A 22,492-nucleotide genomic window follows, 5' to 3' on the forward strand; every position below is an offset into this window, starting at 1 on the left:
GCAGATAGCTGGAGGCCAGAAACTGCACAGAAAGTGTCCATATTTTGCTATCGTTTAAACAGTCAGAAAACAAAACTTGTCAAAATTGAATAATAGATTATATGCTTTGGGGAGGGGATAAGGAAAAAGTGTGTTCCTGATTAAATATCTTTGAAAACTTAATTCTACCATTTCATGAAATCTTTCTATTTATACTTTTCTCTTATAATTGATAATACAGTGAAGAAGCTTATCTTCAATTAGCACTCAGCCAATCCAGAGCAACAGGAGCTGTAATTCTGACATCTACAAAATTTGTAAAATTTTGTGTTTAATTTTAATACCATAACAATTCTTTCCTCCTCAATCATCTCTATCAGACAAAGCAAAATACAATAAAAGGAGCACAAAGTTTGCATAATAAAATACTATCTTTGTAAAGTTTCCAAAGTAGAACTGCTGACTGATGGCTATGTCACCATGGAAAATTTTGACATTGACAATTGTGATCCATTATAGTAATATCAGAATTCAGAATATAAAGGTGAATTCACAGGTTTTAATCTCTAGTGTACAAAAGAAAGAAGAAAAGTAGAGGAGATGAACCAATTAGGGCTATAATACATATATATGCGGAAATGTCACAAGGAAACTCTTTGTATATAGCTATCTTAAACAGAAATGTCTTTTTTTGTTGTTTCTTTTACAAAGTCAGAGAACAGAAGAGCAGAACAGGTACCTGGGGGAGGGATAACAACGGGAGTGGGGAGGAGGTGGGGAAAGGGTATAGGAGGGTGAATATAGTATAAATACTGTATATACATGTATGTAAATAGAAAAATGATACCTGTTGAAACTATTCCAAGAGTAGGGGAAGGGGAGGATAAAGGAGAATGGTGGAGGAAGTGAATTCAAGTATGACGTACTTTGTAAGAACTTTTATAAATACCACAATGTACCCCCACCCAGCACAATAAAAATAAATTAAAAAGAATGATTGTTCAAAAGTTAAAAGTTAAATGTATTAAAGTTGAGAAAAACCTGTGCTATGGTACAGAACATGCCCATAAACTAAACAAAATATTGATTAAGTGGAACAGAATATATGCTCATCAAAGAGCTCTCATGAACCTGTTCATAGACTGTGACCCAGAAAGCTTCACATGAATGAATAGCAGGAAGGAACAGAAAGGAAATTGTACCTCTCTATTCTTCTGAATAGGGTTCAAAACCGAAGGGGAGATGGAAATTACCTTTGCAACACTGAAAAATATAATATAAGAATGACGATAATATTTTAAAAACACAGAGCTGAGGCTACATTGTCTAAAGTGCTTATTAAATGAAAAAGCCCAGGGGAAAGGATAAATGCCTTCACACAAAAGTGAGTTGGAGTATGTGAAACCTTCGGTTGAGGACAAGGGGCCTCTGGGTCACTTCAGTGGGCAAGGGGGACATGAAGTAGGTATGCAGCATCCCTGCTTCCCACGGGCTCACTAGGCAGAGCACTTTTGCCTGTACTTTTACATATTGTAGTGCTAAGTGCAACTTTATTTGGAGACAATAATTCTACTGACTTAGATAAAATGCAGTGCTTCTCTGGATTTTTAATTTTCTGTTTGGATAGCAGTAGTCATGGAAACATTCAAATTTGCTAATGAATTAAGTTTAAATTCATGAGTATTTTAGTGGCTACTTTCTTTAGTTGTGGGCCTGATAAGTAATTATTTTTAAAGTATGAATTCACATTTTTGACACTGAAGATAATTACTTTCTCACGTAAAGTGGTGCAAAGGGCAGAACCTGAGCTGTGATTTTTTTTCATGATATGCTTTCATGCTTGAAAGTTATTTCATGCTCTTGAACCAAACCACCTGCTGATTAGATTGATAAGAAGAGAAATAATTTTTCTCAGGTAACCATGGAAGAAAATCAGTATCTACAGCATAAAAGTCATTTCTGAGTTGACCCCAACAGTGCCACATGCCTGCAGGCTGTCATGTCTCACATACAGCTCACACTCACCAGCTCCGCTCCCTCTCCCAACCCAGCCATTTCTCCCTTCACCATTCTTGCTTGATTCTTCTTCATCAGAGGATCTTAACATTGTGTGTGTTTGACCCCTTCTGCAATCTAATGAAGCTTATTTCCCTCATGTTAGAATAATGGTTTTAAAGCCCTAATATGTATGATTTCAAAGGAAAGCACTTTTAAAAAATGTTTAAAATAACATTTAAGATTAACATATTAAACATCAAGATCTTACACCATATCTAATTAATTTTGAGTTAGTGATGAGTTAAATGACACTTTCATACATCAATATTAACTACAATATGAAAAGAAAATGTCGTGACTTCTACTGGCCACAAAGACAGAGGTCTCCCAACTACCAGTTAGCAACTATTACCTTCATTCATAGTTGATAGAAATACTTGATTTCAGTTAGGTGCCATTGAATTATAACTGCTGAATTATACAAAGATTAAAGTCTAGGTTATATTCAGGAGCTACCGTCTCCAAAGAGCAAGCTTCTCAGATATTCCGAAAATCAAGGTAGAGATAACCACACTTTCCAGCATTCAGAAGGCAGCAGGTGTCGGCCTCTATCAAAGAATTTGGCCCAGTGTGTTGCCATTTTCTTATGTAATTGTATGATGTACTTATTTGAAATGTATGTGATACAAATATGTTGTCTTTGTTAAAATTCATACAACACAGATAAATACAGGTAAGGCCCTGTTAGCTTCCTGACCCTACTCTACAAGTGAAAATTGCCAATATAAAATCTCATTTTTTTTCTCTTATTAGCAGTCTTTGTATCTTTTCAGAGGTATGTTTTAGGCATTTACATATAATTGCACACAAACGTATGTGTATATATATTTACATGCATAAGAATCTATATGTACAAAGTGGTATATATTTTTGTATATTTGAGGTTTGTTTAAACATCAAGGTTAATATAAAAAATGTTTGCCTACCAAACCCATAGAATTAATAGCTCTCAACATTTTGGTGAAGGTTCTTTTAAGCTCTGAAATTCCTAAAGGTCCATTGTTTTCTATATTATCTGGGCCCTCAAGAAAAAATTACAATGAATAATAAACTTTAAAAAACTAATCCTATTTATATATCCATAAATATATACATAAAATCTATACTTATAGACATACAGAAAATAGACTTTTAACATGTTTAATTTTCATGAATTATGTATTATATATGCCATTATGTATCATGCTTCTTTTTTCATTCAATTTTATGATGTACTTGGAACCTTGTATTTCTATTTAGGAACCCAGTTTATTTGTATTAGAGGCATTGTATAGTATTGCACAGTATGACTATATCACATTTTAATCCACTCATACTCCTACTGATGAATATTTTGATAATTCAGGTGTATGACTTATTATAAGCAATGATTCAGGGAAGACATTTTTAGATATTTCTACGCAAATGTTGGAAAGTTTCCCTGTGCAGAATTTGAATCAACGAGTAAGTGTATGCTCTTTTTTAATTTTACTAGAACATACCAGGTTACTTTTAAAATATGATTATTTAAATTACCAACAACTGTGGATAATAAAACCATTTCCCAAAATTTTGTTACTATCAGATTTTTATAAAAATTTATATTATTGAGATCATTGATATAAATAGTATATGTTCTAAGAGTATTGATGATTTTGACATGCATAAATACCTATGAAATAAATTATGAAGTCAAAACAATTAACATTTCCATCCCCACTGAAAGTTTCCATGTGTCAATATGCAATTCACTCCCATTAGCCTCTCATCTCCAGGACACCACTGATGCACTTTCTGACAGTATAGACAAGTTCATAGGGTCTAAAATTTTGTATCTATAGAATTGTGAATACAAATTCTTTCTTGCCTGACTTCTTTCACTTAGTATAACGATTCGTGATGTTCTGTGGAGCAGCAGTTCATTTCTTTTAATGAATAAGTATCCATGTACTTACTCTGAACATTTGAATTGCCATAGTTTAGGGTCATTTCAAATAAAGCTACTAGGAACATTAATATCTATGTTTTTATTTTTTTCCTCTTAGGTACCTACCCAGGAAGGGAATGGATGGGTCACAAGCCAGGTATACATTTTGTCAAACTAGTTTTCAAAATACCACTCTACATTTCCAGCACTAGTGCATAAGAGTTTTAGTTACTCCCAGAATTCAACAGTATGTCATTCTTTTTCATTTTAGCAAATCTAATGAATGTGTGGAGCTATGTCCTTGTGGCTTAATTTTGGTATGGTGTATGTATATGTCTATATTTCTATTACTACCAACTTTTTGTGGTTTATGAAGCTTTTATTCAGAATAATGCTTTCAGTGATTTTACTAACTCTTCTAAATTTTTACCTTTCCATATAAACTTTCAAAGGAAGGTTAGAGCCGGGGGGTGTAACTCAGGATTGAGTGCTTACCTAGTATGTATGAGGCCCTGATTTTGATCACTAGTACTTAAATAAAGCATTTTTTATTGTCTTATTTTTAAAAGATGCTAAAAGGTGATTGTCATCATAGGTTATTTTAAGAATAATTTAAAACTTTACCATGGTAACAACAGTGAACACTTCAATTCATGTGTCTTATATCTCTGCTCTTATTTAGGTCTTCTTTGATTTCATTGATATTTAGCACTTTTTAATATAAAAGCCTTGGCCATGTGTTATTAGATATTGTTTAAGAATATGTCTAAGTATTTTGTGGGTGTCACTATAAAAGATTTTTAAACTTTTGCTTTCTGTTGTTTCAAATATATAAATATGCTATTTATTTATCAGAAAACTTACTAAATTTATGTACTTTTGTTATTAGTTGTTCACAGGTTGTCTGTGATTTTTTTTTGTACAAATAATGATATCACCAACAAGCAGAGACAACTTTACTTCTTCCATTCCAATCTTCGCACTTTTTAAATTTCCTTTTCCTGTCTTATTGCTATGTGTTGGCCCTCCAGTACAATGTTACCTAGACATGGCAATAAGAGACATTTGCTTCTCATTTCCTGTGTCAGTGAAAAGTTATTAACTCTTTCACTAATGAGCAAAATATTGGTTGTGAAATTTTCATAAATTCCCTTTGTCACTGAGAAAGTTTCACACTATTCCTGATTTGTTGATAGTTTTTTTTGTCCTACTTGTATATTCAATTTTGTCCAGTAGTTTTGGTGCAATGATCAAAATAATCATATATTATTTATCCATTTTCTACTGACATTGATCAACTATTTTGTTCAATTTTTAAGTGACAAACCAACCTCACATATCTGGGATGAACCCTATCTATGTAATTTGCTAGTGTATTTTTTTTAGAGAATTTTACATTTAGACTCATGAGGTATATGCAATTCACCTTTCTGATATTAGGGTTATATGACCTTATGAAATTATTTGAGCACTGTCACTGTTCAATTATGTTCTGATAATGTTTGTAATATTTGTGTTAGTTCTATATAGTACACTTAATAAATTTCAACAATGATGCAACTAGGTCTGGAAATTTAATTTTGAAAAAAATTTATAGCAAATCTGATTTATTTTATAAGTGTAGAAATTGCTTTTTAGAGTGGAGAAATGTAGCCATTTTGGTATGTTATATTTTTAAAGGAAATTTTTATATATAATCCAAATTGTAAGTTTGTTCGCATGAGTCTAGAAATACCATTCTCCTATCATCCTCTTCATATCTAGAACTGATGTAATTTATTATTTTGATGTCTTATTGTTTATTCCTGTTTTTTCTCTCTCTGTTATTCTTTCTTTCCTGTTTTCTCTCTGTCCTTATCAATTGAATTAGAAGTTAATTTTGTTGAGCCTTTAAATTTGTTACCTATTAGATTTGTAAATTGGAGAATGCTCTCTGTGCATTTTAAGAGAATTTGAATCTGTACTCCTGGTCTGTTTACATCAGTGTTAAATACATCACACGATCATTAGTGTTGCTATATCTTCTATTCTTTTAATGGCTTTTTGTTTAGTTTTTATGTCAATTGTTGAGACAGAGTATCAAAAATCTCCTGGTATAACTGTGGAGTTCACTACTGTTCCTTTCCCTATGTCTATTTTTGTTACATGTGATTCAATGCCCTATTACTTTATACATGCACATTGATAGCTATTCATAATTATTACAGAATGACTTTTATGTTATAGTTTTTAATCTACTTGCATTGACATTTTTCTCTTTCCTTTCAACATGTTACAGTTGTTTTTCCTTGTGGTCTTGTGTGAAAGAGAGGCACTAATATGGTCCTTCTGATCCCTGCCTCCTAACATTTATGATTTTCCATCATCCCTCATGAACTCAAGCTTCTAACCAATGGAATATGGCACGTACTTGACTATACTTACATAATTGCAGAAAGCTCATTTTTCTAGAACTTCTCTCTTTCTTCTATTGGCTTTGGAGTGTATTAGATACTTTTGCATCACTGTGACAAAATACCTGACAGAGGCAATTTGAGGGAGGAAATATTTTAGGTAACAGTTTCAAACACTTCATCCCATAATACTTGGCTCCATTGATTCTGGGCCTGTGTCAAGGCAGCAGGAAGATTTGGAGGAGTAGGCTGTTCCCTTCATGGTGAACAGGAATCAGAGAGCAAGGACAGGACTGGAGTCCAGAACAACCTCCAAAGTTATGCCTCTCTCCTCCCTTCAACATTCTCCTCCAGCTAGGCCCTGCCTCCTAAAACTTGTAGAAACTCCCAAAACAGCATCGCCAGCTGGGGACCAAGAATTCAACACATGTGCCTGTGCAAGACATTTTATATTCAACACATAAAAGGAAGCAAACTGCCATAAACCCAAACCTGCAAGGAAATGAATTTTGCCACATTCATTGAGGACTGTGGAAGTAAACACACCTTTGATAGAGCTTCTGATGAAAACTCAGTCCTGACAAAACTATTGTCACCTGCGAAAACTTAGGCAGAGGATCAACTTAAGATTTGCTTGAGGCTGGCAGAGTGACTCAAATAGAGTGCCTGCTTAGCAAGCATGAAGCCCTGAGTCAAACCCCTGGACTGATGCACCTCCTTCTTCTCCCACCCCCACACACAAATTGTTTTTGCTTGGATACCTGATCTTCAGAAATGATGTTTTGATCTCCATTTCTAACTGCCTCCCTGAATTCTTGTATCTACATGCATTAGATCTCCATTGCATTTCTAATAGCCATGTTAATATTTAGATTACCACAACTTTATTCCTTAATTTTAACTTCTTAGCATTTGTTCATTAATCCATTTAGCTTAAGGTACTGTTTTTGCTGAGAATCCTCTAGGCAACAAAGAAACAACATGTAACAAACCATGAAATGTCCCTTCTCTTATGCATTTTCTATTTCATTGAGGGTAAGAGGTGTGGCTCAAGTGGTAGAGGACCTGTGTAGAAAGCACAAGGCCCTGAGTTCAAATCCCAGTAGTGCCAAAATAAATAAATAAAAGTCATGTTTATCTTTTATTGGATTGAGGTAAATCAAAAACAAACAAGCAGATATAAAATATTACAAGAAATGAGATGATTTATCTGGAAAAATAAATCAGGTATAGTTTCACAATTTAAACAGAATGGTGAGTCTACCATACCTAAACAGTGGCCAAGAAATGTTTTCTTTCAAAAGTAAAATGCATCATACATTTCTCTATTCATCTCACCACTGATTTTCTGCCTTAAGAGTAAAATTAAAAGTCTTTGTGTTTTATAAAAAAAGTTTTATTATCTTGTCCCAGTCAGTCCTCCCAACATTGTCTGTACACCTTTGCTTCTCTGTCATTCCTTTTTTTTTTTTTTTTTTCATTTTTCTTTTATTATTCATATGTGCATACAAGGCTTGGTTCATTTCTCCCCTCTGCCCCCACCCCCTCCCTTACCACCCACTCCACCCCCTCCCGCTTCCCCCCTCAATACCCCGCAGAAACTATTTTGCCCTTATCTCTAATTTTGTTGTAGAGAGAGTATAAGCAATAATAGGAAGGAACAAGGGGTTTTGCTGGTTGAGATAAGGATAGCTATACAGGGCATTGACTCACATTGATTTCCTGTGCGTGGGTGTTACCTTCTAGGTTCATTCTTTTTGATCTAACCTTTTCTCTAGTTCCTGGTCCCCTTTTCCTATTGGCCTCAGTTGCTTTAAGGTATCTGCTTTAGTTTCTCTGCATTAAGGGCAACAAATGCTAGCTAGTTTTTTAGGTGTCTTACCTATCCTCACCCCTCCCTTGTGTGCTCTCGCTTTTATCATGTGCTCATAGTCCAATCCCCTTGTTGTGTTTGCCCTTGATCTAATGTCCACATATGAGGGAGAACATACGATTTTTGGTCTTTTGAGCCAGGCTAACCTCACTCAGAATGATGTTCTCCAATTCCATCCATTTACCAGCGAATGATAACATTTCGTTCTTCTTCATGGCTGCATAAAATTCCATTGTGTATAGATACCACATTTTCTTAATTCATTCGTCAGTGCTGGGGCATCTTGGCTGTTTCCATAACTTGGCTATTGTGAATAGTGCCGCAATAAACATGGATGTGCAGGTGCCTCTGGAGTAACAGTCTTTTGGGTATATCCCCAAGAGTGGTATTGCTGGATCAAATGGTAGATCGATGTCCAGCTTTTTAAGTAGCCTCCAAATTTTTTTCCAGAGTGGTTGTACTAGTCTACATTCCCACCAACAGTGTAAGAGGGTTCCTTTTTCCCCGCATCCTTGCCAACACCTGTTGTTGGTGGTGTTGCTGATGATGGCTATTCTAACAAGGGTGAGGTGGAATCTTAGTGTGGTTTTAATTTGCATTTCCTTTATTGCTAGAGATGGTGAGCATTTTTTCATGTGTTTTCTGGCCATTTGAATTTCTTCTTTTGAGAAAGTTCTGTTTAGTTCACATGCCCATTTCTTTATTGGTTCATTAGTTTTGGGAGAATTTAGTTTTTTAAGTTCCCTGTATATTCTGGTTATCAGTCCTTTGTCTGATGTATAATTGGCAAATATTTTCTCCCACTCTGTGGGTGTTCTCTTCAGTTTAGAGACCATTTCTTTTGATGAACAGAAGCTTTTTAGTTTTATGAGGTCCCATTTATCTATGCTATCTCTTAGTTGCTGTGCTGCTGGGGTTTCATTGAGAAAGTTCTTACCTATATCTGTCATTCCTTTTTGATTCTACTGGCTTCTCTGCTATTCAGTATGTCTCAAGAACAATACACCCACTCTGGTGCTTTTGCAAGAATTACTCTGTTTCCATGGACTGAAATTCTCTGTGCCCAGATCTCAACATTACCAGATATTTATTTCCATCTCCCTGCAAAGGTTCCCTGGCCTGCGTATCTAACTACCAATTTCTGTCATGTAACTTAGCTTCATTCCTGTCTTAACACTTTTTACTTATTATGATCATGTTTACTTATTGGTTTGCTGATTTGATACTTATTTTTCCGGCTAGAATATTTTCTGGTTTTCATCATTGAAGTATCACCTAAAATTGGGTAGTACAGGCTCAGTAACTAAGAAGTACATGATCTCACTTAAGCTTCAAAATAATCTGATGAGCCATGTGCTGTGGGACATACCTATAATCTCAGCACTTGGGAAGCTGAGGCAGGATTTCACGGACAGCCTGAGCTACACAGGAAGAACTTGTCTAAAAAACTCCAAATCAAAACAAAACAAAACAAATAACTTTATGGATTTAGACACTATTATTTTCTCATAACCAAAAAGTTACATTTGAAAAAGTTAACAGCATTTTATAGCAAACTTAAGATGCAGAGGAAGGATTTGAATACAGGCTCTGTATCCTCTGTTCTTATTCATTGAGCTATGGAGCCTAGGGTGAATTCCAGATATTTTGCTTAGATTCCCTAGTAGATAACAAGGCAGAGTCCTGTTTGATGGAGAATGGTATGGTCCATATGGAAATATGTTGCATTTCAGAGGCTTGTGGAATATGCAGTTGTATGTTAGGTATGGAGTTGGAGGGTAGTAGCTTTGAAACGCCTTATTTTGTAACTCACTGAAAATGCCATGAGAACATGAATGAGAAGGTTCCTACAATAATAATGTAAACATAAACACATTTGCAAGTAGCATTCTCACTGCATTTTAACAATTTTGCTACAATACTTCCAAAAAAATAATTTCTAATGGATTAAATATGAGAAAACGCTTCTCTTTGCATCGATTCAGTAGAAGGAAACACATGTATGATGAAAACCACTCATGAACAGCAGAGCAATTCCCCAGTTTAGTCTCCTTGGTGAAAAACACAGCAATCTTTTTCTTCTAAAATTAAATTTCCACTTAGTGTTTTGACAAAAGATATTTTCTAAAGGTTTATTTCCTTGAGTGATGTACATTTTATGGAAAAATAAATACTGACCTTAAAATAAGTTATTTAATTACCCTATATTTGCCTTTCAGATTTAGTTTCTCAGTTCTCTAATGCCATATGTAATCTGTGCTGCATAAACAGAGGCTTTAGAGGTTTTGTATCCTACAGCTTTGAGGATGATGAAAGTGAAAACAAAAAAAAAAGAAAGCCTGCCACTTATTAGAAGTGAGTTTTGGTTATAGTCAAAACTCTTGACCTTTTCACTAATGGGTACAAAGGAAATTGCAAGTCAGATAACAGTTGTTCCAAACCAGAACTAAAACTAACACATGTAATTAAATTATGACCTGAGGCACAGGCTGATACACGGAGCATAGCAGACATAGCGAAGTTCATACAAACGGATGCAGTAGGTCTGATCGGAGCTCAGCCACTGTCTGAGAGCCTTGGGCAAGGCGCTTCTCCTTTCTGACCTCAACTTCCTTGTCTGTTCAGAACCTATCTAGCCCCCAGAATGCATCACTAGGTATTCTCTGAGAGGAGCTTTTCTTCAGTTAGGCTATCAGCTACAAATGTAAGTACATTTTGATACACATTCATCCCGAAAGATAGCACTGTCAGTCGTTTGCATTGGAAAGTCTGTTTTACAGATCAAGATCAGATTGGAGAACATGAAGTATCAATTTGCCCCCAAATAGTTTCCACATTTTTAGTAACACTGGTATACATCATCAACTCTCTTTCCCCTCTCTTCCTGTACTGCACTTACCTGGCAGAATTCCAACTCTCTGCTTATGCCTCACCTGTGCAGTGCAACTAAATTTTTGTAGAGAAATACATAAAATAATGCTAAGTAGTCTCATTTAAACTCTAATTTGACACAGGCTCTTGTGGATATCCAGAAATTCTAGATCAAATGTATTTCCTTTAATCTTGTCTTAGATAACTATTTGGAAAACATCTATCTTTTTAAACTCTATTTCACTGAAAAACTTCAAAACAACTACAAGGTAAGTCCATGCTCTGACAAAAATGCATCTACACACAACTACTCTTGCACTTTCACAGTTCATTTTCATCACAGTTATGAAGAATGGCTGCCTATTCCCCTATCTAAAGCCTGTTCCAACTATGAGCAGAAGAAATCATCTTCTGTTACCTGCTCAAAGTCATGGTTGTTCAGGCATTCTTAAATCATCACCATTTATGCTTTATCAAATCATTCACAATAGATTATAAGCATGTTATAATAATTCTCAGCTTAAAATCCTCCAACAATTCTTATTTGACTCTGTAACCCCTTCCAACTTCCTTCTCCTATTATACCTCTAAACAATCTTTTCCCATGATCTCTTGAACCCGTAATTCCCACTCTTTGCAATTGTAACCCTGTGTCTTACTTCATCTAAGAGCTGTATGTGACATAGTTAAACACTTTCTGAAATTATTGATTTACTTAGTGTCTGGGATACTTCTGTCACTTGGATCTCCTGTTCATTTTCCTTTGCTATTTTTTCTACATATTTTAATCTGTAGGCAATAGAAAGTTTTGAGTGACAAATCTTAGACTTCTGGTATACCTGCTGGTTCCTTACGTGAGTTCTTTTAAATATCATCTCCAATCTGATAACTCCCAAATTTGTATTCTAAGTTCCAGCCTCTTTCTAGAATCTCAGACTTAAAAACACGATTGCTTACTAGTTGTCTTCATTGGTTGATTAATAAATATCTCAAACCTAATGTTTTGCAAGAATGATACACTCATTTCACCTCCATTATCCATTGAATGTACTCTCCCCGAAGTCTTCTTTGAATAACGTAATACCAATTCAAATTTTCTGGTTTTAGAATCAAACCATCTCTCAACACCATTGACATTACATTCTTATTCAAGCTACTGTTTTATTTTACCTGAATTCTTTCCATATTCTCTCTCTACTACACCTTTCCCTGACTATGGTCTACTTTTATCCATAGGTAGAGTAATCCCATCACTTGCAGTTCTATTACAGACTCTCCTACTCATTTACAATAAAAGCCATTGTACTAGCAATAGCCTAAAAGGAAGCACATCAAATAGTTCCCATTATCTCTGTTTCATCATATCTCACAACTTAGGCAATTTATTCAATCTGCTCCAGTCACACTGCATCTTCATTTTCCAAGAGTATACCAGCTATAGTCTTAACCCAATTCATATACTTTTATTCTACTTGAAATACTGTTTCCAAGAAAAATGCTTGGCAAATTCTCCCTTCCATATAGTTTAAGACTTAGCTCTAGGAAGAACGATAGATGTTTATTCTTCTCTTTAAGCCTGGCTGTCTTTGATTCTATTCTAAGCACAAGTAAGAAATTGTTAATGGAAATCAGTATGCTCAAATTCAAAGAAGCTCACATACTCTTACACAAACCTTTGTCAAATTTTGCATGCATGCCTTGTAATATTCTTCTTTATAACTCTAGTTCTTAGTACTTTGGCATGCAAAAATTATTAAATTAATGAAGGCTCTATGTACCTCTTGCAATCTGATAATCATACATAAATAGTCTTAGTAATCTTTGAAAAATTATAATCTGGTAGAGAAAACAGATAAGGTAAGGCTATATCCAAATATTAAATGTATACAAGAGTGATAAGTTACATGTTACAGTAGGGGCAAATGGTAAATATGGATGTATTACTGGGAATTATGGCATTTGAGGATGTCTCTGAAGAGTGGAAAAGAATTTGAGGAGAAATAACTGTGGAGGGCAGATTAACTAAAGACCAGAAAGTAGAGTGCAACAGGATAGGTGCATACTCACAAAATTCTCTTATTTTTTTTTTAATTTTTATTTTATTCATATGTGCATACAATGTTTGGGTCATTTCTCCCCCCTTTCCCAGCCCCCTCCCCCCCCCCCGCTCCCTTCCTTACCCACCCTTACCCCTCGCTACCCAGCAAAAACTATTTTGCCCTCATCTCTTATTTTGTTGAAGAGCCAGTATAAGCAATAATAGGAAGGAACAAGGGTTTTTGCTAGTTGAGATAAGGATAGCTATACAGGGAGTTGACTCACATTAAGTTCCTGTGCATGTGTGTTACCTTCTAAGTTAATTCTTCTCGAACTAACCTTTTCTCTAGTTCCTGGTCCCCTTCTCCTATTGGCCTCAGTTGCTTTAAAGTATCTGCCTTAGTTTCTCTACATTGAGGGCAACAAATGTTATCTAGTTTTTTAGGTGTCTTACCTATCCTCACACCACCCTTGTCACAAGATTCTCTTAAAGACAAGTAGCTTTCAGATTTTGAGATGCCACTCAGTCTTAGATGCATACATTTTGCTCCAGAGAGATAGATTTCAGTTTGTCAAAGGTTATATTTAAGAGCCTTAGAGCTCTCCTTTTTAATTTACTTTTCATTATTATATTATCGTTGTACTGGGAATACATTGTGACACAAATATTTTTACTATGCATCATAGTTGAACTCACCCCTTCCATCATTCCCCTTTATTAAATCTCCCTTAAACTAGAAGCTACTGGATAACAACCATAATTCCAAGGTTCTTCACATTTCAGGCCCAGCTAAATATTCCTACTGACTGCAACAACACACTACCAACACACATGCACATACATGCACACATGCACATGGAAGGATATGGGTAATGTACACCTCTAAGAAGAGTTCTTTTACCCTGATGTAAGAAGTTGGTGTGTTCTACAGTCTTAGGAATCTACCCAACAGGTTTTCAGTTTGAAATAGTAGTTTTCCTTTTCAGAAATGTAATGTTAAGCTAGTATACAATAAAATTAGGTGAACATTTTTGGTATACTTCCAATCTTTTTAACTTCTGTACAGATTCCTGTAAACACTACCACAATTAGGATACAAAATATTTCAGTCACCTCAAACATCCCATACGCTGCCCCTTTGTTGTAAAATACAACTCAGACCTTTCATCCCTGTCAGCCACTGATCACTCTTCTATCCCTATGGAGTTTCTTTAAAGAGAAGTCATAGAAATGTGGTATTTATACACAATGGAATTCTACTTAGCCATGAAGAAGACTAAAATCTTATCATTCGCAAGTAAATGGATGAAACTGGAGAACATCATCCTGAGCGAGGTTAGCCAGGCTCAGAAGACTAAAAATCATATGTTTTCTGTCATATGTGGACTTCAGATCAAGGGCAAGTACAGCAAGGGGATTGGACTTTGGTCACATGATAAGGTGACAGCACACAAGGGAGGTATGAGTATAGGTAAGAAACCCAAAAAATATGATAGCATTAGATGTCCTCAATGCAAAGGAACTAATGCAGAAACTTTAAAGTCAAAGATGCCAATAGGAGAAGGGGACCAGGAACTAGAGAAAAGGTTAGTTCAAGAAGAATTAATTTAGAATGTAACATATATGTACATGAAAGCAATGTGGGGAATCTCCCTGTATAGCTATCCTTAGCTCAACTAGCAAAAACCCTTGGTCCTTCACATTATTGCTTTTACTCTCTTTTCAACAAAATTAGAGATAAAGGGTAAAATAGTTTCTGCCAGGTAGCGAGGGGGTGGTGGAGAGAGGGAAGGGGCAGGGGGGAGAAATGGCCCAAACATTGTATGCACATATGAATAAACAAACAAAATAAAATAAAAAGAGAGAAGTCATAGAAAAGGAACCACACAGTAGGTATCATGTTGATACTGCCTTCTTCAAGGTTCACCTATACTGCAGCAAATGCCAAAATTTGCTCCTTTTTGTTGTTGAATAATACTTTATTGCATGGCATGCCACTGGGCGTGAATACTTCCACTAGGGAAAGGATATGCTCGTTGTTTATGGATTGGAGGAAAAAGGACTAGAACTGCTATAAATACTTTAGTACAAGTTTCTGTGTAAACAAAAATTTCCTTTTGCATAGGGTAAATCCTATATGCTAGGTCACATAGTAAGTGTATGTTTAAACTTATAAGACATTTTCAAGCTTCTTTCCAGGGTGGCTGAGAATTCAAACTGTTATAGCAATTGGTATTGTATTGTGCTTTTTTCTTCCAAATTGTGCATTCTAGTGTTTGTGTAGGAGTATCTCAATGTTGTTTTAATTTACAATTTAATTTGATGTTGGATATCTTTCTGTGTGTTTATTTACCATTTGTATAATATTTTTGGTAAGGAGTTTGTCACAAACTTTACCTATTATATTTTTACTGGGTCACTTATTTATTGTTGAAAGTTTAATCTTGTCTTAGATAACAGAAGACTTTTGTTGGAGATGCAATTGCAATTATTTTCTACTACTTTTTAGACTATCTTTTTGGTTTATTTTGGAGAAATTGAACCCCATGCCTCAGGAATGCTAGTCAAGCACTCTATCACTTGAGTCCTGTTATTTGCATTTGTTCTTGAGATACAGTCTCCTTAACTAGCTAGGGCTGGCATTGAACTCTTTTTCCACCTGCCTCTGCCTTCCAGGTAGCTGGGATTAAAAGCTAGACCACCACTCCAGCTTGTATTTTCAAGTTCTTGAAAATATCCTTGGCAGAGCAAAATCTTTGAATTTTGATGAAGTTCAGAGAAATTTTTGAACGCATGCTTTTAGAGTCAGATCTAAGAACTCTGTCTAGCCCAAGGTCAAAAGGATTTTCTCCTAAAAGTTAAATCATTTTGTATTTAACGTTTAGATCATGATCCATCTAAAGTTCATGTCAGTATATTAAAAGATGTATAGACTGAGCTTCTTCTTCTGTGTTGCTTTTGTTTTTTAAATGAGTAACAAATTGTTTTAACACAATTTTTTAGACATTAGTTTGCTAAAGTTTTATTTTTGTTTTTTCATTTTATCATTTTTACATTTACTCACATGTGTATACATTGTTTGGGCCACCCCTTTTCCCCTGACCTCGCTTCCAGGCAGAGGCAAGAAAACATAAGCAATAATAAGAAAGACATAGTGTTTTTGCTAATTTGGGATAAAGATAGCTACACAGATTCCTAGGATTGCTTCCATGCACATGTGTTTACAACCCACACTGGCTCATCTCTACCAGACCTTTTCACTACTTCCTAGTCCCCTTCCCATAGTGGCCTCTGCCAGTTTAAGATTACTATATTCGCTCCTTTACAGTGAGCACATCAACCACATTCAAATTTTAGGCTTCCTTCCCTTTCCCTATTCCTCTCATGCATGTTCTCCCTTAGTCTGGGATCCATGTCCAATAATATTGCTGCATTTGTTTTGGGTCTATAATCCACATATGAGGGAGAACATGTGATTTTTGGCCTTCTGAGCCTGGCTAACTTTGCTTAAGATGATATTCTCCAGTTCCATCCATTTACTTGCGAATGACAAAATTTCATTCTTCTTTGTGGCTGAATAAAATGCCATTGTTAACACAATTTTTGAAAAATAAGACATCCTTTCTTTCTCCATTTGATAGTTTTTGCACTTTTGTCTAAAATCAATTGTCCATATTTGTGTGGGTCTATTTTGGGGCTTTCATTTCTGTTCCATTGATCTGTATTTCAGGTCGTTCATTTTAAACAACCTTTACTTTTAGAAATAAAAGCAAGACTAGAAACACAGTATAATAGATAACAGAATCATTTTCTTTTAATGGCAAATCTCTTTGGCACTTATAGGCCTGCTTAATGTTCTCTTGGCTTGGTTACATAGCATAAGTCCTCAAAGACATGATAAGTCATTTTAATCTCTACAAATGTTGTTATATACAAATATAGCTTTCAACAAAGATAAATATTAATATTAAATTGTTGGCATAAGTGCCTGATATCTAATTCCAAATAGTCTTCTTAAATATTTGAAGAGTTTTAGATAATAAATCTAGCAGAGTGAAAAATAAATGGTGTAGCTTAAAGCAATGTATACAATCTTTTCTTGAGTCACTAATCAAAATATAAGAATTATGTCCTTTAATTTCTTCTTTGCCAAGTCAGTGCAAAACTCTGAAATTATCTTAAATTTTATGGAGTAGTTAAATTATTAGTATCATTGGTCATCTGGCTTGAAAGTTGTTTTGCAGGAAGGCTCTATGGACTCTTAGAGGAAAACCTAGAGAAGATGCCTTTGAACTCTACAAAACAAAGTAAATAGACCTTATTTATATTTGCAAATAATGCCTTTCACTTCCTAGGTTAGGACTTCTTTGCAGTTTTAAGGCATAGACAACTTCTGCTGTAGAAATTAGGACTAGAAGTGGAAATACAAGTAATCAAAAATTAATTATTAAAATGAGTTTGTACTTCATATGCATGTATGAAATTTTTTAAATGGAAGAGGAAATAAGAAAGAGTAACAGAGGAGGTGAACTTGATCAAAGTATGTAGAGTATATGCATGTCTGGAAATATTACAATGAAACTTCTTTGTACAATTAACATGCACTAATAAAAATACTAAAAAGAATATTTGAAAAGCAATAATAAATTAAATTATTTATTTATTTATTATTAATAAAACAATAATAATTTTAAAGGATCCAACTCATCTATGCCCAAGTGTCTTCAGTTTTCTACACCTTGCTATGATTCCAAACACTGTTTAAGCCTTTAACATTAATGAACTAATTTAATACTCACATCTAAAAGAGATAAGTACATTAATATTACCTTTTATAAATGAGCCAACAGAAGTAATAAAGTTAACTGGACCAAGACTATACTATAAGAAAGTAATAGAGCTATAATCCAAACTCAAATAATCTGATCCCAGGGTCTTATGGTGTTAACTCGATCTTTTACAGTTACTGAAGAAATATAAGAATAATCCCAGCTACTTGGAAGGTGGAAAACAGAAGGATTGTGGTTCTAGGCCAGCTAGGCAAAGTACTTGAGACCAGATATGAAAATAACCTAAAGCAAAAAGGGCTGGAGGCATGGCTCAAGTGCCTAGCAAATTAAATGCCCTGAGTTCAAAAACCCAAAGAAAAAAAAAAAGTAAATAGAAAATATTCATGAATCAGAAATCAGAGAACTCATTACATGAATTCTTTGTGAGGTTGAAAGAATTATGGTACATATATTTAATTTTTAAATTGTACCACAGCAACAATAGAAGATAAAATACAGTATTTTTATAATATATGCTATGTTGCATATATTGGTACTCATTTTTAATTCAAACTATTTTATGCTCTGCTTCTCTTTGCCCTGCTAACCTAAACCCCTTAAGACTTCCCTTTCTTTTGAAAATTGATCATCTCATATTCTTAGGAAGAAACTTCAGAATGAATTAAAGCACAAAATCAAGTCCAAATATGGAATTTTTATGGAATGAAACCTGAGAAGAACATTTATGGAGTTGAATGGAGAATACTGAAATAATGTCTGACATGAATCAAGTTTAACTAGGGTGTACTAGTTGATTGGGGAGATTATGTTTAGGTCAACAGAAATATCTCCAAACAATTTAACTGTGTATTGTCATCAGTAAACATCAGTGTTCCCAGAGTGAGTCTAAGATCTATTAGACAAGTTGTTACTCAGGTTACTTAGGAGATCTCTTCTTGGAATAGGAGAATCCAAAATCCTTGATCAAAATCAGAGACAAAACTTTGTTCCAGGGTGGGAGGAGTGGGGGAGAAAATGAAGAGAGAGAGAAGGAGAAAAAGAAGACAGAGAGAGAGAGAGAGAGAGAGAGAGAGAGAGAGAGAGAGAGAGAGAGAGAAAGGAGAGAGAGAAGGAGAGAGAAGGGAGAGAGGGAAAAAAGAAGGAGGAGGAGGAGTCTATTAAAAACCAACATATTTTCTAATACTTTAAAAGAGCTATAAAGAATGGGAGGGAATCTGGGGCCTGAACTTGCTTGACATGATAATTGAGTAGTTTTATTAGAGCTGATAGTTTAGTTTTTCACTGATTTTCCTCACCTAAGGGACAAAAACAGAAATGTAACACTCAAAACCACCCATCCCATAAACATTTTTTTCCACTATCGATGAAGAATGAGATTCACATGAGATATTTCTCAGTGCTGAAGTTCATACTTTGAGGAAATATATTTTTGCCAGTGTGGAAAATGTCCTGAAATAAATTAAAGAGTGCCAATAAAATGACTATAAAATTGAGGCCTAGAGCCAGATAGAAAAATCTGAACACAATAAAGAATTCAGTAAGGCAGTAAAAACATAGGCTGAATCAAATCAAGGGGTGAAGGGAATTAGCTGTAACCTTGGCCATAAATATTAAGTAATGGTGATAAATGAAAGACACCTAGAAGGGATATATAATGCATTAGGTTGCAGCAGAATCCAATTATAAGAAAGGATGAGTGTACTCACCTGTGGCTCAGGTAGGCTCAGCTGGAGTAAGTAGCTCCTTAGGTTCCATAAGCCAATTTTGGATCTTTGATAAGTAGCTTCTATATAATAGAAGCTTACTTCTTAGCCTATACGTGTGCTCATGTAAGTCACCATAATTACATCAATTAACTTTGCAATCCCTAGATTGTTTTAAAATAATAGTAAAATCAATAAAGAAAATAAAGCCCATAGTGTTAATAACACTGTGCCAATTTTAAAAATGATCTTTCAGATTTACAAAAGTGTGAATTCATTAAAGATAACCTGATAGATTAGTCATGTTAATCAAATTGAAATGGGTAACTGATCTTAGTAAGGAAGTTAGTATTTCAACTAAAACATGTAAATGAAGCAATTTAAGTTTCTACATTATTAGAATGAATAGGAGAAACTGACTTCTATTGACTTCAAAGAAATGCTTAAATGCTAGAGATTTTACTTCTTAGGGTTTTTAGTCAACCTTATCAGGTATTCAACTGCTTGATAAATGTTTGCCTAGAAGCTGTTAATCTGTTGAATATGAATTTATCTAACTATACTTGAACATAGTTGTTGCTTTAAAGTTTTGTATTAATAAATAGAAAGTTAAATTTTTTAAGATGAATCATCTAGCAGTTTAAGAAGAAAATCTACTTTTAGAATGTAGTTTGATAATTTGTAAATTAATTTAAAACTTAGTTGTCAGTAAACATTCTTGTGCAAGAGGTCTCTTCAGACATCAAAAACTCATCAGGCCATATATTGCACCCTATTAAATAGAAGATGCAGAGCACAAACATGGCTTTCCATGGCAATCATAATTCTGAATATAAATTATTTCATTCTTTAGTAATGGAGTGATATACAATTCTTTGGGTTTTTGACACCCAAACTTTTAAATGTTTATGCTTGAATGTTTAAATGTTTAAGCTTGAAATTCTGGTACCTCATCTCTACTGACAGCTCTCATTTCCCAGTTTGCAATTTTTTAGTGGTACTGGGGTTCGAACTCAGGGCTTATATGCTTTTTAGACAGGTGCTCTACCACTTGAGCCATTTCACCAGTCATTTTTCTTGTGTATGTGTTGGGTATTTTTGAGGCAGGGTCTTAAGAACTATCTGTCCAGGCTTGCATTGACTACGATCCTCCTGATCTCAGTCTCCAGAGTAGCCACCAGAGCCCAGCTCCCAGTTTTCAATTTTAAGTAAATCTTCCTCACTAATTTTATCTATATCTAATATGTTTAAATTTAAGAGTAGGAGACAGATATTTGGGGATTACAAAATGATGAGAGTTGTTATATCATTGTGTCCAACTTCATAAATAATTCAATGGACCATGTGACTGAATGTCCATTATATGTACAATCAGTTCTTGGTTTCTCTGGGGCAACCCTTTCCTAAAAAAACAAAACAAACAAAAACAGAAAAAGGGAACAACTCATGCTCACACACTGCCCCAAAGTGGGAATCTTATCCACTCTTAGGCAGGTTCAGTGACAGTTCTCATGTCAGACTTATATTCATTATTAATTTCAGCTCATAATGAATCTTAACACCTGCTATCTGTACTGTCCTTTGCAGAGGCCATCTCTTAACTCATTTTCCCTAAAATATAAAGCATCCCTTTCTATTTCTTTTATTAAAGAACTACTAACACAAGGTCTTTAAGTGCAATAAACTTTTAGTGGTGACTGGAGGGGGGAATGGAAGTGAGGCAAAAGAGTGATGTAAAGTAATTAAAAGCAGGAGAAAGGCTACAGTAAACTGAATCAGAACTGGTGCCCCTCTCCACCAGCCCTCATCTCTCCTGCCCCATTCCCATCATGCGTTTATTCCATGCCCTTCATTCTCTCCTTCTCTTGGGTCCCAAATTTCTTCAAAACCTGTAAGAGGCCAATGCCAAAATGCATGTAACTTTAACTTGTGGTGAGATCAACTGTTTAAACATCTATTAATGAAGAGAACCTTACATAAATAAACAAGACATTCACCATTCACTGAGTTATCCTTTTTTTTTTTTAATATATTGCCCATGTTTGCAATTCTACCTGCATCTCCCAAGTGCTGGGGTTATAGAATGCACCATCATGCCAGGAAGAGTTATTCTTAAATAAAGAGCAATACTTTTCTTAGTAAGAATCCTCTCTAGAACTAGTTCAATCTCTTTCCAACTTTAAAATTAAAAAATTGTTGATGTTGCAAAATTCAGAGATGTTTTCTGTTCACTGCTGGCTTTATAGATATGCTTTATATATCAGTGTAAAGATAATACAAAATGGAATCAAAAGTAGATAGCAGAACTATTCAAGGAAAGCAAATATTGACTTATGTGTTAACACACCCACACACAAATTTGATGGAACATAAAAAGTGTTCTAGGCCTAGATTTCAAACACTAATTTTAAACTATACTGATTAAAGCTAACAGATTTGTATCCATATCAGAAAGTTGAAAAAAATCTACAAATCTTAGCACTAGTAAACAATGGAGAAACTACAGAAATTTATTTGTTTCTGGAGGCCATATTCCTTCTAATATTTGATCATGCTTATAATGAAAGCACAGTTCAGTAGTAAATGTGTTTACAAGCTCTGTGAGTTAGTTTATGCCCCCAATTCTGCTTCTTAAAACAGTGTCCAAGGTGAGTAACTGTGTTTAAACTCTTGTGATAGAGTGGGATACAGAGGGGATGAATGAGACAAGTCTTCATAATCATGAAACTCTAAGAAGAGAAACACATATCCAAATAACTGCGTAGTAAGAGAAATCAGAATTCAAATGAACTGTTATTGCCTATAAGCAAACAGATGCAAGAATGAAGGACTCAATTTTTTCTAATATATTTTTGGGGGACTGGTTTGAACAGGGTTTTGT

The sequence above is a fragment of the Castor canadensis genome, chromosome 9 (genome assembly GCF_047511655.1).
Source record: "Castor canadensis chromosome 9, mCasCan1.hap1v2, whole genome shotgun sequence".
Lineage (NCBI taxonomy): Eukaryota > Metazoa > Chordata > Mammalia > Rodentia > Castoridae > Castor > Castor canadensis.